General features: G+C 42.2%; 1 protein-coding gene and 1 long non-coding RNA gene across 3 annotated transcripts in view; one reads left to right on the forward strand and one right to left on the reverse strand.

Moving 5' to 3' along the window:
- The window catches only part of LNX1 (ligand of numb-protein X 1), a 121,656-nt gene that overhangs the window by 60,732 nt on the left and 47,037 nt on the right, over positions 1-13,887 (reverse strand). The window lies entirely within an intron of this gene.
- Positions 5,950-11,868, forward strand: LOC120223544. The gene is made up of 2 exons (XR_005526326.1): positions 5,950-6,474; positions 11,045-11,868. It is a non-coding gene; the product is annotated as an uncharacterized LOC120223544 (long non-coding RNA).

Here is a 13,887-nt window from a genome sequence, read left to right on the forward strand (position 1 = left end):
ATAATTAAATGTAAGTGGACTGAATGCTCTAATCAAAAAACATCCAGTGACTGCATGGATAAAAAACAAGACCCATCAATATGCTTCCTACAAGAGACCCCATTTAGTCCTAAAGACAGATACAGACTGAAAGTGAAGGGATGGAAAAAGATATCTCATGCAAATGGAAGCAATAAAAAACAAAAACAAAAAACAGGAGTAACCACACTTATATCAGATAAAATCAGACTTTGAAACAAGTTCTGCAACAAGAGACAAAGAAGAGCATTACATGATAATATAGGGGTGAATATAACAGAAGGGCATAATAATTATAAACACACACACACACACACACCACTCCCAACATAGGGACACCTAAGTGCTTAAAGCAAATAACAGATATAAAGGGAGAATTGGCAATACTAACAGGAAACTTTAACATCTCCCTTATATCAATGGATAGATCATGTAGACAGAAAATAACTAAGAAAACATGGGCCTTAAAGGACACATTAGACCAGATGGACTTAATATACGGAGCATTCTATCCAAAAACAGCAGAATACACGTTCTTTTCAAGTGTACATAGAACATCCTTCCTCCAGGAAAAATCACATGTTAGGCCACAAAAAAAGTCTCAATAAATTTAAAGACTGAAATTGTATCAAGCATCTTTTCCCAACTCAACAGTATAAAGCTAGAAATCAATGACAAAAATAAAACTGGGGGGGACCCCCAAACACTTGGAGGCTAAACAACATGCTACTAAACAACCATTGGGTAAAAGAAAAAAATCAAAGGAAAAAAAAAAAAAAACCAGAGACAGTTGAAAATGGAAACGCAATGTTCCATTATCATCTATAGATACAATTTTCTAAAGACTAAATAATAAAGAAACAGGAAATCTGAATAGACCAATTATAATTAATGAAATTAAATCAGTAACCAAACTCCCAAAAGTTCAGAACCATAGAGCTTTATAAGTGAACTTTATGAAATATTTAAAGATGACTTAATACCTAATTCTTCTCAAACTATTCTAAAAAATTGAAGAGGAAGAAATTTTTCCAAATTCATTCTACAAAGCCAGCATTACCTTGATAACCAAAACCAAAGACATATCCAAAAAAAAAAGAGAAGAAGAAGAAGAAAGAACAGAAAGGAAAATTGCAGGTCAGTATCCCTGATGAACAGAGATGCAAGAATCCTCAAAATATTAGCAAACTGAATTCAACAAAACATTAAAAGGATTATATATTATGATCTAGTAGGATTTATTCTAGGGAGGCAAGGATGATTCAATAGCCACAAAAATCGATATGATGCACATTAAAAATAACAAAAAAAGGTAAAAATTATATAGTTTCACATGCAGAAAACCATCTGATAAAGTTTAACATCCGTTTACGATAAAAACTGTCAACAAAGTGGATATAGAGGTAACATAACCTTAATATAATAAAGACCAGATAAGGACCAGCCCACAGCTAACAGCATATTCAAAGGTGAAAAGCTGAACATTTTTCCTCTAAGATCAGGAGCAAGACCAGGATGCCTATGCTCACCACTTTCATGCAACATAGAAGTGGAAATTCTAGCCAAAGCAATCAGACAACAAATATAAGGCATTCAAATTGGAAAAGAAGTAAAGAGGTCACTATTTGCAGATGATAGGTTACTATATGTTAAAAACCCTAAAGACTCCACCCAAAGACTATTAGAACTAATTAATGAATTCAGTACAGTTGCAGGTATCAAAATTAATATTCATAAATCTGTTACATTTTTATACACTGGTAATGAACTGTCAGATAAATTAAGAAAATAATGCCATTTATAATTGCATTAAAAAGAATAAAATATTTGGGAATAAATTTAGCCAAGATGAAAGACCTGTATTCTGAAGGACTTTAGCACGCCGATGAAGGAAATTGAAGAAGACACAAATAAATGGAAAGACAACCTGTGTTCATGGATTGGAAGAATTATCATTAAAATGTCCATACTACCCAAAGCAATCTACAGATTCAATACAATCCCCTTCAAAATAACAATGGTATTTTTTTCACAGAAGGAGAACAAACCGTAAAACTTATTCAAAGCCACAAAAGACCTCAGACAGCAAAAGTGATCTGCAGAAAGAACAAAGCTGGAGGTTTCAGGCTCTCTGATTTCAAACTATACTACAAACTATAGTAATCAAAACAGTATGATACTGGCACAAAAAGGGACACATAGATCAATGTAACAAAATAGCCCAGAAATAGACCCAAGGTTATAAATTCAATTAATCTTTGACAAAGAAGAGTATACAATGGGGAAAAGATGGTCTGTTCAATAAATGGTGCTGGGAAAACTAAGCAACGATATGCAAAAGAATGAACCTGGGCCATTTTCTTACAGTATACACAAAAATACATTCACAATGGTTAAAGATTTAAATGTAGGGCTGTAAACCATGTGGCCTCTAGAAGAAAACACAGGTAGTGAGTGGGTTTTTGTTTTGTTTTGTTTTGTTTCTTGAGAGAAAGTGAGTACACGTGCAAGCAGGGGAGAGGGGCAGAGGAAAAGACAGAATCTCAAGCAGGCTTCATGCACAGCGTGGAGCCTGATGCAGGGCTCGATCCCATGACTCTGGGATCATGACCTGAGCTGAAACCAAGAGTCAGATGTTCAACTGACTGAGCTACCCAGGTACCCTGTCAGCGAGCTCTTTGATGTCATAGTTTTGGCAATCTGTCTCCTCAGGCAAGGGCAACAAAAGCAAAAAAAAAGCAAAAATAAATGAGACTACATCAGACTAAAAAACTTTTGCGGACCAAAGGAAGCCATCAACAAAACATAAAGTCAAACTACTGAGCGGGAGAAAATATTTTCAAACAATATAACTGATAAGAGATTAATATCCAAAATATATAAAGAACAACTCAATTAAAAAAAATCCAATTTTAAAAGTGGGCAAAGAACCTGAATACACATTTCCCTAAGGACATACAGATGGCCAACTGACACATGAAAAGATGGTCAATTCACTAATCAGGAAAATGCAAATTAAAACCACAATGAAATATCACCTCATACCAGTCAGAATGGCTCTAATCAAAAACACAAGACACAATGAGTGTTGAGGATATAGAGAAAAGGGAACCCTATTACACTGTTGGTGGGAATGCAAAATGCTGCAGCCACTATGGAAAACAGGAGAGCGGTTCCTCAAAAAATTAAAAACAGAACTACCTTATGATCCAGCACTTCCATTTCTAGATATTTATCTGAACAAAACAAAAACACTATTTTTAAAAAAACAGATGCACCCCTATGTTCATGCAGCATTAATTACAACAGCCAAGCTATGAAAGCATCTTAAGTGTCTATCAACAGATGAATGAAGATGTGGTATACATAAGTGTGTGGACACACACACACACATACACAGGAATATTATTCAGTCATAAAAAAGATTGAAATCTTGCCATCATGGCAACATGGATGGACCTAGAGATTATTATGCTAAGTGAAACAAGTAAAAAAAAATTACGAATACCATATGACTTTACTTATATGTGAAATCTAAAAAAAAAAAAACAACAAAACAAAAACAGATTTATAGATTCAGAGAACAATCTGGTGGTTGCCAGTGGGGAGGGGTGGGAGCTGGGCAAAATAGGGGAAGGGAATTAAAAGATACGAAGTGCTGAGAACAAACTGAGGACTGATGGGGGTGGGGGGAGGGGAAGGGGGGTGATGGGCCCGGAGGAGGGCACTTGTGGGGATGAGCACTGGGTGTTATATGGAAACCAACTTGACAATAAACTATTGAAAAATATTTGATAAAAAAAAGATACAAAGTGCTAGTTATAAAACAAATTATTCATGCAGATGTAATGTGTAGCATATGGGACAGATTTAATATTGTAACAACTTTGTATAGATGTCAGATGGAAGCTAAATTGATCATGGTAATCATTTCATAATGTACATGTATGTTGAAGCTCTACATTGTACATCTGAAACATTGTACATCAATTAAAAAGAAGGAAAAAAAAAACCTAAATAAGCGATAGAGAATGCACAAATTAGAGACCAAATACACGCTGGGTCAAAAAGATTTCAGATTCTTCTTTCTATATCCTGACTCTCTTTCCTGGTCCCTTCCTCCACAAAAAAAAAAACAAACAAAAAACCAAGTTTGTGTTTATAGACATTAGCAGCAAGTGAAATACATCATTGGGAATTTAAAAATCCAGTTCTATATTCTCAGCACCAAGGTCAACATCATTTCATCTTTATATAAATTGAGATCGAATTTCAGTGAATGAATATAGTTTTAATTCTATATGTTTAACGTACTAGCTATATCATGGTACAAATAATCTGTGACTCCAAAAAATAGCTTATTTAATTATCCACTGTAACCAACGTTCTTCTATTTTAGGAATCTGTCGACTTAAATGTGCTTTCCTAATTCGGTGTGGTACTCACTATCTGATGGCTTCAACATCTTTTTTGAAAGTGGGTCTGCATGAATTCCCCACACCCAGAATCCATTTCCGCAAGTCTGTGCCGGCTCAGTTATTGTAAAAGCTTTTAGCTCCCAAGCATTTCTTGGCTCTGTTTTGGAGGCATATTCCCTTCCATACACTTCATTACGCATACGAAATGCTTGGGACTCCTCTGTACATAGTCTGTTTTTCGGTTCATCAGCATGGTTCCCCTTATTCAGCAAACCTGAAACCCGATTCCTCATGGGACCAGTGGTAAAACCCATGGCCACAGATCCATAACAGAGGGTGTACAGTGCAACAGGGAGCCTCAGCGGGGATGGGGGCACCCCAGTGCTGGCAGCTACCGGACTCCGCAAAGACAGAACCCTTATGAAAGCTGACCCCCTCACCGACAGACTGAGAATCTTCCCCAGTCAACCAGAGAGGAAGTGAAAGGGTTTTAAGCCCATTACGTAAGCAAGATTCCACCTGCAATTAAGTGATGTTTATGGTCTAATATAGTTCACTTTTTCTCTCATTTGCTTATTCCCCCAGGAAATATTAATTTTGAGCCCACTATGGGCCAGGTGCTGGGAATAAAGTTTTAGGTTTTCTAAGTGGCTCTAAACTTAGCACCCACGTTCAGTTGCCTTGCCATTCTGTCTCCTAAAATTCCTTAGAACATAAAAGTTGTTGCCTAACCTGTTGCGTCTGATCAGCCTGTTCCCTCCAAGAACGCAGGGCCTGTCAGCCAGTGCCGTGAACTCCCCCAGAGAGGAGCAGCGAAACGGTCACAGCGCAAGTCCAGCCTCCACGGCAACTCATGAGGAGAGATTATCGACCAAGGTGAACCAAACCCAGACCGCATGAGACGACTGCCTGTGCCTACCCTGGGCACAGCCTCCCTTAGCGGAGGGAAGGGTGAGGCCCGTGAGCTCACCTAGCCAGTCGGGACACCCATGGCCAAAAGGCTTCGTTCCAGAATGCACGCGGGACCCACATCAGATCCGAGCTGGGACTGTGCGTGACTGGCTGCTGGCAAAAACGTGTCCACAGAAGCAATCACTGAGGGAAACCCGGCGGCGGGGGGTGAAAAAGAGGCACAGAGGGGCCGAGGCCCAGGAGCCAGTGATGCCTGGGGTTTCAGTTCAGGAGCCCTTTGGTTTTGGCTGGTTTACTAACATCTGCACCTTTACTAACCCACTGACGGGGTGGGGGGGTAGGGGGGGGAGGGAGGAGAAGAGGAAGAAGACGACGACGACTGGCAGGCAACGCACTAACACAGCCTAGGAGACAGGGCCCCTGGAGCCGCTGAGAAACCCAACAGCGCTGCCTTGCTCCACGCACGGACTCACGGAGCAGAAGAGAATCAATAGGATCTTCCGGAGCGGAAGAGGCACGTCTTCTCTGCCTCTGTCTGCCCTTCGGTGCAGGGACCCAGAGAGGTTATTCCAGGTGAAAAGTAGAGTAGCGTGGGTGCTGAGATTTTGGGACAACCAAGCTGCCGTTATCGTGTTCACTTATTTTGACATCCACGTGGAGATTGGGATTCCCGGGACACGAGAACAAAGGTCGAGGGAGGAGGGAGGACAGGCACATTGTATCCCGAGAGAGACGGTTGCTCAGTAAGGCACGGGGCTCTGGGCAGAGACAGTGGCAGGGAGACATTGGGTGCAGGGCAGGCTGGCATGGGACAGGCCGGTGTCCACCGCGGGCTGCCGGAGCGGGAGCGCTGGTTGCACGAGCTGTCACCAGAGTGTGGCGGGGCGTCCTTGCTGGACAGACCCTCGCACCCAGTGGGGGTGGCCCTGGGCCTCACTCACTCAGTAGCTGTGCCTCCGGGAGAGCGTTGGCCTAGTTGCCAAAAGCATAGTGACCAGAGCGGCGAGAAATGGACACGCGCTGACCAGGGCCAACGCAGACTGTCGGAAGAGCAGCCCTCACTCCAGGACGGGGAAAGAGAAAGGCGTTAACGTGGGGCCGTGCAAAAGGCTGCACAGCCTAGGAGGTAACGTGAACGCTTTTCAGACCTCAATCTGAAGAACTTTCTATGCCTCAAAGAAATGGAAGAGGTAAAGGTTGATGTTTTTAAATTTTTTTTAATATTTACTTTTGAGAGAGAGCGAGCGAGAGCGAGCAAGCAGGGGAGGAACAGAGAGAGAGGGAGACACAGAATCTGAAGCAGGCTCCAGGCTCCAAGCTGTCGGCACAGAGCCCGACACGGGGCTGGAACTCATGTCCTGTGAGATCAGGACCGGAGCCAAAATCTGACGCTTAACCAACTAAGCCACCCAGGTGCCCCAAGGTTGATGTATTTAAACAAGTGAAAAACTAAACACTCTTAACAAATGTTCTAAACTGATGAGAATTATGGAAAACTCCTGCCTTCATATACAAAACAGGAAAATAATGGTTGTATTAGCACAATGCTGTTAAAAACAATACTTGTGCTCTGTTTTCCCAATGTGTTTTATGGTTGTCTTTCCACAAATTCTTTAATGTTTATTTTTGAGAGAGAGAGAGAGAGAGTGAGAGAGAGAGAGAGAGAGAGAATCCCAAACAGGCTCTGACAGTGCAGAGCCTGACACAGGGCTCAATCTCAGGGAATCGCAAGATCATAACCTGAGCTAAAATCAAGAGTAGGATGCTTAGCTGACTGAGTCACCCAGGTTCTTCTCCTTCCATATATCTTTAAACATCACCCAAAGAATAAAGAGTAATGGAATAATTTCAAACTGTTTAATCAAAGGATGTCTTTAATATACAGAAAGTATATTAAAATCACCAAAAGTTCTATCAAAAATGGCTAATATTGAAACACATATTGCAAATGAAAATAAAGAATTGTTTAGTCCCAGTTGTAATTAAAGAAGTAAAATGTTATAATTAAAGAAACGACACTGTTCTAGTATTTGATCAACTTAGCATGGATCACATCAAGGACTGATAGATGGGTTTACAGTGAAACACATGAACTAAAAGCAGATGAAAGTATAAATGTTTGAGATAACAATTCGGCTCATGCATCAAATAATTTTTTAAAAATCTACTTTGAATAAGAAATTCTCAATCTAAGAATTCGGCCTAGAAAAGGTATATGTTAAAAAGTCTTCATCAGAGGGGCACGTGGGTGGCTCAGTCAACTTTGGCTCAGGTCCTGATCTCATGGTTTGTGAGTTCGAGCCCCATATTGGGCTCTGTGCAGACAGCTCAGAGTCTGGAGCCTGCTTTGGATTTTGTTTCCTTCTCTCTCTTTCTGTCCCTCCCCTGCTCATGCTCTCTAAAAAATAAACATTAAACATTTTTTTTCAAAAAATCTTCATCACAGATTGCTTGGGATAGAGAAAATTTGAAGATTTATATTGAAGAAAAATGTCCCTATGTCTAGAGAATCATTTAATCTATTAGGACGTCAAAGTCAGAATAATATGCAGTCTGTGAAAAACATTTTTTTGAGGTATTTGAGTAAAATTATGTAATTTATGGAATTTGTTTTTAAAATTTTTTTAATGTTTCATTTATTTCTGAGAGAGAGACACACAGCATGACCAGGGGAGGGTCAGAGAGAGAGGGAGACAGAATCCCAAGCAGGCTCCAGGCTCTGAGGTAGCTGTCAGCACAGAGCCCGACCTGGTGCTCGAATCCACAAACCGTGTGATCATGACCTGAGCCGATGTTGGCCGCCTAACCAACTGAGCCACCCAGGCGCCCCTGGAATTTATTTTGAAAATATGCCAGGGGTGCCTGGGTGGCTGAGTTGGTTAAGCGGCCTACTTTGGCTTAGGTCACGATCTCAAGCTCGTGAGTTTGAGCCCCACATCGGGCTCTGTGGTGACAGCTCGGAGCCTGGAGCCGGCTTCAGATTCTGTGTCTCCCTCTCTCTCTCTGCCCCTCCTCTACTTGTGCGCTCTCTCTCACTCATTCAAAAATAAACATTAAAAAAATTTTTTTGAATATTCCAAGAAACAAAAGTGGAGGAGGGGGGTTGGAGATGAAGTAACACTATCAAATGTTTGTAATTGTTAAAATGGGAAAGCTATTCTGCTGTTCTCTCTTCTCTTGTATATGTTTGCAAAACCTACCCTGCATGTTTAAAATTATATTTGTAAAAAAAAAGTAAATAAAATAGAAATAGGATTAGAATAATGAATGCAACTTGACAATAAACTATTTGTAAAAAAATAAAAAATAAAAAAAAAAGAATAATGAATGCAAGATAGAAAAGTTGCATATCTATATACACACATATTTGTATAGTTTCTAACCTTTCAACATAGTTCAAGCCTAATTCCATCCCATCATTTCTCATGCATAGTTTAGAGCATAGAGCTGTCCAGTAGAAATTTAATAAGAGCCAATAAGTAAAGCTTTCTAGCAACCATATTATATAAGATACATTTTTAAAAGCAGGTATTTTAACGTACTTTAACACAGTGTATAAATTAGTACTATTTTTTTGTTTACTTTTGAGAGTGCATTCATGCATGCACGTATGGTGGGGGAGGGGCAGAGAGAGGGAGAGAGAAGCCGAGAAGCCAAGCAGGCTCCGGCCTGTCAGCACAGAACCCGATGAACCAGGAGATCTTGATCAGAGCTGAAATCAAGAGTCAGACACTTAACTGACGGAGCCACCCAGCAGCTCCCAAAATATTACGATTTCAACATCTAAGCAAAAGTGGAGATATTTCACATTCTTTTTTTTATCGTTGGAATCTCCTGTGTGTCTTACACGGTAGCCCATCTGTGCTGTGAAGCAGCACATTTCAACTTCCCGTGAGGCTCGTGGCTACCACGATGGACAGAGTCCAGGGCCAGCCCTCTTCAACCCGTCACCTTATGTAGTGGGCTCCTGAGCAGTCCATTTTCAAACCAAAGAAACTGGGCTCCCCAGTTTTGCCCCAACCCCCAGCCTGGGCTCTCAGAAGACAGTAGGCCCTGTCAGACAATGCCAGGAAGTTCTAAGGGTCCAGGAATCTGGCCAGGCACAGGCCTCAGCTTCTCTTCCTTTCTCATTTCTTCTCTTTCTCCAATCCCCTGCCATGATCTTGGCATGAATTTCTGGCTCCTCAACAGGTCTCTAAGGGACTCTTGTTCTTGTTTTCTCTCCCTCCTTCTGTTGCTCTCATTTTCTATTTTGCACAAAAATGTGCATGTATATACACTGTAGGGACTAAGTTGTGTCCCCCCAAATTCATGTGAAAGTCCTAACCACCAATACCTCAGAATATGACTCTATGTGGAGGTAGGGCCCTTAAGTTAAAGGAGGTCACTCGGGTGTCTCTAATCCAATTGGACTGGTGACCTTATAAGAAAGGAAAATTAGGACACAAAGGTATAGAGGGAAGACCATGTGAAGCCATAGAAAGGAAATGGCCATCTACAAGCCAAAGAGAAGACCCTAGAATAAATTCTTCCTTCATGGCCCTCAACAGAAACCAAGCTTGCTTATGCATTGATCATGGACTGCTAACTCCAGAACTGTCAGGAAACACATTTCTGTTATTTACTCCCCCTAGTCTGCGGGACTAGGTTGTGGTCCCCTCCAACCCCACCCACCAACACATAGCTTTCAGCCGACTTACTCTTCCTTCCAATAAGTTAAACTCAACTGGCACTAGTCAAGAATTTCTGTACTTCTGGGGCACCTGGGTGGCTCAGTAGGTTGAGCGTCTGACTTCGGTTCAGGTCATGATCTCACAGTCCGTGGGTTCGAGCCCCGTATTGGGCTATGTGCTGACAGCTCAGAGCCTGGATCCTGCTTCAAATTCCATGTCTCCCTCTCTCTCTGCTCCTCCCCTGCTCACTCTCTGTCTCTCAAAATAAAATAAAGACATTAAAAAAATTAAAAAAAAAAAAAAAAGAATTTCTGTACTTCTATCCAGTGAGGAAGGGCTGTGGACATGAGGTAAGGAATACCTTGTGGGCGATAGAATTCTGTTATTTGCAGAAAACTGGGTCAGAAGTCAAAATATGCCACCTGCCCTTTTTCTGCACCAGCTCATTTTGTTTCCCTAAGCAAATCCCTTAATTTCTCAGGGCATCTTCTCATCGATGAAGGGAGAGGCTTCAATGAGACAATCTTTAATGGCTCAAATAAAATCTCAAGATTGTGTGGCTCAGCCTGGTTCAGACACAGGCTCCATATCACATTCTATATCCATAGCTCCCTGAATGAGAGCGGACAGTGGCTGGGATAATATTTAGTTTTCAAAAAAGTTTTAGTTTAAATTATTTTAGCTTGACGCCAGTTGTTTGGTTTTGCCTGCTCTGATGTTTCCCCACCCTGTAAACATATAAGCCTGGGGAGAACATAAAGAGGGGGTGAACAAACTCCTAATTGTTGCATAAACTGTGATCAGGGGTTAAACGTGAGGCTGAAATGCCCCACATTTGTGATACATTTGAACCAAACTGCTGGTGAGCCACAATTTCTGCACTTCATTTTTCTTGATGTTGGACCAGAATGAATGCTTGGAGTTCTAAGAGATCTTAGGACAAGTCCTTCCAGACACGGGTGTTACTGCTCTTTGTTCGATCACAGCCACATCCTGGTGATGTATTTATTTCTCTCTCTTCAGGAATGTTTAGGGAACAGACGCAATGCAGTGTCCTTGAGGACTGGAAATCTCTTTCTGCCTTGCTTGTTCTTTTTGCTGCAAAGGAGTTAAAGGGCTCTGCTGCTGTTATGAGGAAATATACAAGCCATATGCTGACACCCCCAGCACCTTAGGGATGTCTGCGAATGAGAAACAAAGGCAACGTTATGTCTAAATAGAATTGTGTAAGGACTTAGGAAAGGGATGGATGGAGGATACAAATACTGTGATCACATTCAGTGTCCTCTTCATGAAAGCACCTGCTGCCACGAGGCCATCAGCAACAGTAGCTGAAAGCCCTAGGAAACTCACCAACTAGAAGCTCTGGAGCTGCCAGACTACAACCAGGATTCTTTTGAAACAAAACATTTGCTTTCCATAAAGATCCCCGCAGAAGGACCAGCTCCTCCAGAGCATAGTACTGTGACAGTCCCCATAGGAAATTTTCCTCGTGCCCGTTGGGGAAGAACATCACCAAAAAGACCATTTGGGGGAGGAAGTTCCAGCCACAGGGGTCAGAATAAACAGTGGAATTCTTGAAAGCCTCCACATCATTCATGCTGGAACATAGGTGTCAGAGTCAGCCGTGGAAGAGCCCAGCTTGTGCCCTACCCCAGGCTGATGGGTCTCTGCTGAGGATGCATCTGCGGGCAAGTTCAGGTGCAGCCTTCCCTTGCAGAAGGCTGCCAGGCATCCTCTGCTCCAAACACGTCCCCCTCCGGCAGCCTGCTACACTGATGTTCTCTTCTTCCTTTGGGGTGTAAAGGTCCCATCAGGGGAGCTGGGTTATTAAAGAATAGCAGGAACATTCTCCCTCAAAGACTCTTACTGAACACCTATGCTCCCTACATGCAAAGAGGGCCCCGCATGAGCACAGAGCATGATTTTGTTTATTTAGTGTATCACTTTCTGGGTAGCGTAGTTAAGCCTGGCAAAAGCCTGAGCTTTACCTTTTTTAAAAAAAATTTTTTTTAATTTTAATTTTATTTCTAGGAGAGAGAGAGACAGCGTGAGCAGGGGAGTGTCAGAGAGAGAGGGAGATACAGACTCTGAAATAGGCTCCAGGCTCTGAGCTGGCTGCACAGAGCCCGACGCAGCCTTGAACTNAGATACAGACTCTGAAATAGGCTCCAGGCTCTGAGCTGGCAGTCAGCACAGAGCCCGACGTGGGGCTCGAACCCACGAACCGCGAGATCATGACCTAAGCGAAAGTCGGATGCTCAACCGACTAAGCCACCAGGCACCCCATGAGCTTTACCTTTTAATACTCTAGGTGGCCCTGGAAACAGGGGCTGGGGGACTTGGGGGGTTGAAAGGGCCCAGTAGAACGCACTTAGGAAATAGATTTGCCAGAGGAGCTTGTTAAAAATAGAACCTGGGCCCCACTCTCCCCTTAGGAATTAGAGCCCCTAAGAGTAATTCTCAGCGAGGGGCAGTTTTGTTCCCAAGAGACATTTGACAATATCTAAAGATTTTTTGATTGTCACAGCTGGGAGGTTGCTACTAGCATCTAGTGGGTAGGAGCCAGGAGGCTACTAAGCGTCTCACAGTGCACAGGACAGCCCCTATGACAAAGAAGGATCTGGTTCCAAATAGCGATAGGGTGGAGACTAGAAACCCCACTATGTGCTTAGAGGGAGGTCAAGTACCTGTGTTTTTAAACAAGCTCTCAGGAGATTCCAATGCACACTGAGCTTTGAGGTCCTCTGTCCATGCCTTAGAGGCCAGCTGATGATGTCAGGTTGCCAGGACAGTGAGGGTGGGGGAGGTAGACATGGGAGTCTGTGAAATATGCCCCGATTGGTAGCACTGAAGACCATTACGGACTTGGTACAAAGTTCTTCTAAGACAGCCCCTGGAAGACTTCACCAGAAGACTTAAAATGGGACTGTGGGCATGTGTAAGCAGAAGTCTGGTTACTCCGAGCAGAAAGGCAAGGGAATTGAGGAATAGCTGTGCCTCTGAAATATCAGCCTCACTGCCAGTTTCTCCATCATTTCCTTCATGACTTTGTTGATTCTTTGAGAGTGTTTACAAGTCCTTTCCCAGTGCACTATGCTTCTGGGTAAGGTCCGACCTTCAACCTTAAGTGTCAGAAGTTGATAAAAGCGGAGAGCAGGCCTTGTTTTGGTCACTTGGTATGCAACCTAAGGCTAAGAGAACCTGTCTTTAGAAAAACGGGTGAAAAAGTTCAGGAGAAACATCTCAAATGTCTTCTACATTGCAAGCCACCAGAATATCAAGAACAAAATGATTTGGGCTCTTTTGGTCTCTGTACCAATACATGCTTTGGCTAGGCTGCTCTCTCTGGGGGTCTCAGTGTCCTTGCCCGTGACAATGCTTGAATTAATTCACTGCAATGCTGTAAGGATTGCTAAGCAAAGGAACAAGAAATGGCCTATAAAACATTAGAGTAGAAAGAAAAGACTGCACTTGAGTGTGGAAGGTAAGGAACGAGTAGTGTTAACCTGCTGTAAATGAAAATGTTTTTCTATTAAGTCATGGGTGGAAAAGATGTTTGTCAATCTTGGAATACAATGAATCCTCATGGCGAAGTCAGAAGAGAAATAGTATTTTCTTTCTGCGTAACTCAAAGGTTTAGACTTTAAGGAACCCAAAGGACATAATCCAAGTTACATGGGACCCACCAATATTGCTGTTTCCACTACAAACAAAGCCTATTTCATTAGGTTATTTAGACGCTGTAAACAGACCACACTTTGTTGTTTGGTTGGTTAAGGCAGGATTCTTTTGGTCCTTTTTGCAAATTCTATTGCAATCAGGATCTTTCTCCTGAAATGCTATTTCTATGACATAAACCCTGC

This window comes from Hyaena hyaena, unplaced genomic scaffold, assembly GCF_003009895.1.
Source record: "Hyaena hyaena isolate Hyena2069 unplaced genomic scaffold, ASM300989v1 scaffold_1002, whole genome shotgun sequence".
Classification (NCBI taxonomy): Eukaryota; Metazoa; Chordata; class Mammalia; order Carnivora; family Hyaenidae; genus Hyaena; species Hyaena hyaena.